At 39.9% G+C, this 4414-nt stretch overlaps 1 pseudogene across 1 annotated transcript; it reads right to left on the bottom strand.

Moving 5' to 3' along the window:
- Positions 1–1539: 1539 nt before the first annotated feature.
- LOC308594858 (E3 ubiquitin-protein ligase RBX1 pseudogene) lies at positions 1540–2026 on the bottom strand (annotated as a pseudogene). Its single transcript has one exon. The product of its transcript is annotated as an E3 ubiquitin-protein ligase RBX1 pseudogene (transcript).
- Positions 2027–4414: the final 2388 nt, after the last annotated feature.

Raw genomic sequence — 4414 nt, 5'->3', positions numbered from 1 at the left:
CTGCTCTGCCCAAAACATTTTAATGAAGGTTTTAATTTAGAGGAAGTGCCCATTTCTCTAAACTTCAAGATTCAAAATTACAATAGATTTTCTATAAAGTATTTTGATATTAAAATTGTGCCATCCTTATGGACCCTGGGTTTGAAAAGTAACATCTGAGCTCTGCAGCCTAGTTTTCTGTATTTTCACTCTGAATTAAGTGACACTGAATTCAACGGAACTTATTCTCAAGCATGTCTAGATTCACCAGTGTACACTGCTTCACTCCTTCAATAGTAAGGTTGCTATTTTTCCCCTTAAAAACCTCTGTGCCTTTAAAAGCTACACGGGCAGCAGAAATTCAACCATGTCTACACCCCTCCCCCCAAAAAATCAGATGTGGAGCATTTATTTGTGGTGAAAAGAAGGGAAAGAAAATGCTGAACATATGGCACATACTCTTTAAGATTTTTTTGCCGTGAAATTTTGTAAACAGCTTAGAGAGCCCTTCAGAGCTATACAGTGGGACATAAATATTCTAAATAAATGCATAATAAAAATGTAGCTGTTTACAAGCACAGGAATTCTGCCAAAATAAAATTGACATCCCTATAACTAGTTGTTTTCAGGTTTTGAAAAGAATTTCAGGCTCAGAGCTGGTAGAACGCTGGCTAATGAACTCTGTGCTGGAAAGAACATTAGATCCTTCAGAGACTGAGATAACACCTCCACACCATGAATTTTACTGAAGTCTTTGGAGTTGGCTAGGTATTTTTTAAAAAGAGTTTTGATGGTATCAGTGTCACCTTCATTCAAGCCAACTGAATGAGACTGATGTCTTGGACTGCTTGTGCAAGTTACAAGAACAGCCCTCATGATAAGGCCAATAAATGATACACTGTTTTCAGCAAACATTGTTTTAATTTTCTTGTACTTCCGGCAAAATATTACACGCATGAATTTTCACTCAATTGTTTTCACCTCCCCCATGTTTAACATTATTATCAGGCAGGTGTACTCTCACTCTTCCATCCCTTTTGTAGAGAACTGCTGCTGCCATATTATCCGCTGGGGGGGATTATTTGGTTTTGAATTCCCTTGCTTTTGGTCATTCATATATGTAAATCTAAGCATATCACAAGGAAGGAGGACATTGAACTTAAGTCAGAATTCAGGTTTAAAGTAAGCTTTCATAAGATCATGCTGAGAAGCCTCTATTTTTAACCCTAGGGGTTTGTTTCTTGTAGGAAATATTACAGGACCACACGCCAGTAGTGAGTGGGACAATGAATGTGTCTCTTATCTTTGTGCAGTTGGCTACAGTCCAGGCATACAGATGTCCAGGGTTTCTACACATAACACCCCTCCATCCAGACAAGCAAGAGGTATTGCTAAAGTTCAAGGGCACCTTTCACCCAGGCAAAAGTATGAGGAAAGTGTGGCCAGGGTAGAAGTCTGAAGGACCAAACTGAGAAAAATATTTGCCTCCACATCTGACCCCAGCCTGGTTGTATATTGACCTTAACTTAGAATCATTGAATGTCCCCACCCCCCGAGACAAACATGTTTATTACTATTCACAATAACTATTTTAAGGTGAAAACAAAAAGCAAGGTAAGTGTCTATTAAGTTACATAGACTTCATCAACCTGCTTGCAAGGTGAAAGGCTTATCTGAAGATAGAACAATAAACTTGGTGGTCTTCTCTCTCCTACTCATGCCCATACTTCTGGAATTCCCATTCTCGATTATCTAATTGACACACCTGCCGAGTCTTAAGCCAACGAGAGATACAATGGAAGTGGAAAGCACGATTGCAGGCAGCCCATGCAACGGTGCATTCTTTGGAGGTAGCTGATTCTTGGTTAGCTTGACATTCTGTGCACAGATCCATAATATGGTTTCTGCGAATGGCACAGTTGTCAACCACGATGTCCCAAGTCCAGAGTGCAATTGCAATCCACTTCTTTACTTTGAAGCGCTTCTTGCGGCCACCACTATTGGTCCCACTCAGTGTGTCCACATCCATCGCAACAGCCATTTTGGATAAGCCAGTCCCGGCAGAATGCTATCTGAATCATTGAACTGTAGAGTTGGAAGGGACAGAGGAAAAGTAGGTGTTGAGTAGTTCCACCTTCTCTGTTACCCAATAGTATTTCTCCAACTTCTCCACACAAGTGAACTACTATTTGCTTGTTCTTCCTCCGGCTTCAAACATAGCCAAAGAAACATTTTTTATTACTTTAAACTCTCTTACAAGCCTGAGCTCACTCTGAGCTTTGGCCTACCTGACCTTCTCCCTGCAACTGTGGGCCACTTTTATATACTCTTCCTTTGCAATTTCTAGCTTTCTTAGATTTCAGCTCATCTGAAAGCACCAGTTTCTTTAGGTGCCTCCCACTTTTCCTTCTTGTTGGAATTGTATGCCTTCAATATTTCAACTTTAAGAAACTCCCATTCATCTTGGACTCCCTTCTCTTTGAGTATTTCTGATGATAGGTAGTTCCTTAAGCTTTATGAAATCAGCCTTTTGAAGTCCAGAGTACATATAACTCATAAGTTTATCACAAGCAAAAGCATACAAACGATGTGCACAATAACTAATGCACTCTCACATTCATGCATACTTAACCATGCATACAACACGGCTACCTATCTGTAACTAAGAGAACAAGAAACTCTAATCTAGAAGAAGAAGCAAGGTAGTTTGAACATAACCTTGTGGCAAAAAGACAGTGATAGGAGAAGGGTTTTACATATCCTAGCTCTCAATAGATGATCTTACAGCAATGGAGGGTGATAGGGTGATGTAATGGATACAGGAAATGGTTATTGCAAAAAAACTGATTTTAAAGTTTTCATGTTCTGTTGGTGAGCATTTGTCTAAGAAGGGGTTAAGTGACATAAAAGGAGGGGTAGGGAGGTTTATAGGTGGGTGACCTTAATGGAAAAATAGTGGCAGGAAAATCTGGTTTCTGCCTGAAAGGTCATGACTGTCTGTATGTGGTCAACTCTACTTAGAGAGGATTATCCCTCTTGAATAGAGTGTCTACTGGTAAACAAGTGTTTTGCATATTTTTTCCTGGTGGGACAGGATACCTGCAATGGGCCTCCATTGTTTTGCTCATCCTTTTAATTGACACCTAAGTGATATCCATGTTTGCCTAAAGAGACTGTGCATCAGTAAATCTGAGACATAAAGTCTATGCATTTAGCAATCCTTTGACAGCCAGATAGTTTCATTAAGTTATTCCAATCCCAACTTCCTAGTGATTCCTGTCATGTCTGCCCAACAGGTAAGGTAAAAAGGCAATAGAAAATGTAGTTTCACTGAGAGGTAATTACCCCAAATGCAACTCTTTGGTCATGCCAACACAGTTGTGGACCAAAGTGAAATCTTTCCCAAAGCATCATGGTAACAAGCTGTAGTCCACAAAAAATTGTGTCATAATAAATCTGTTGGTCTTTAAGGTGTCATAAGGTGCTCTTCATTGTTTTTCCTACAACAGCTACAAAGTTAACAATTATTTATGAAAACACCTATAGATCCCAAAAGTGGAGCAGTTGTGTGAATGCAGCCACACATGATAGGGCGACTTTTAAAAAACTGCATAAATATGGTCATCAACAATCTCATCACAGGGGATGCATATAAAATACTTCTACAAAAGGTACTTATAAATAATTTGCTCTGCTTCCAGTGTTCAGGCTGTGAGTGCCATTGCTTATTATGTAATCAAAATGTATCACCCACATACAAGAGGGGAGGTATAATTAGGTTGAAGCTAACCCCCAAGTTGGCATAAGTACAAAGAATCTTTTGGGGGAATAAGTGGAGTGGGGGATTCCAAAACTGTCCAGTGAGGAATGAGCATGTTCAGTAGTCACAGAATACTGATGTGGGTGTGTGGGAGACAATATGGGAAGGGTAATCATAGAGAAGGACAAGCCTGCCTGATTGAAACACAGAAAAAAGCACTTTGCACTGCAACGTTTTGTCCAGTCCCACTGTAGGTCATTTACCTAGTCCTAGAACATTTGGGTGCATGAAGAGGGGAAGGAATGTACACAGGGGAAAGACTCTGTGGTTCTGGTAGCTACACACCAGTACCTGATAATTATGTAACACATGAAGCTTCCCAAATAAACCTGAGTTTCACATTTGTCAGTCAGGGCAATATGCAAGTGTGAAGAAGCCTTCTGAAGAAGTTTCTCAGGATTCGATGAACAGAGCCAACACTAGTAATTATGTTCAGATATGGTTGTCACTTAAAAAAGAACTCATTTCCCCAAGAACTCTACAACAGTTTACATTACAGAGGTGACCCAATCCAGGAAGACTAGCTTAGCCTCAATCTACACAGCTAACTACTTATTTTGTCTAATGCAGGTATAGGCAAACTTGGCCCTCCAGATTTTTTGGGAATATATGGTA

This window comes from Podarcis bocagei (genome assembly GCF_964188305.1).
Source record: "Podarcis bocagei genome assembly, chromosome: 9".
NCBI classification, from domain to species: domain Eukaryota; kingdom Metazoa; phylum Chordata; class Lepidosauria; order Squamata; family Lacertidae; genus Podarcis; species Podarcis bocagei.
The sequence above is the reverse complement of the archived record's forward strand: the minus strand, read 5'-3'. Positions and strand labels throughout refer to the sequence as shown.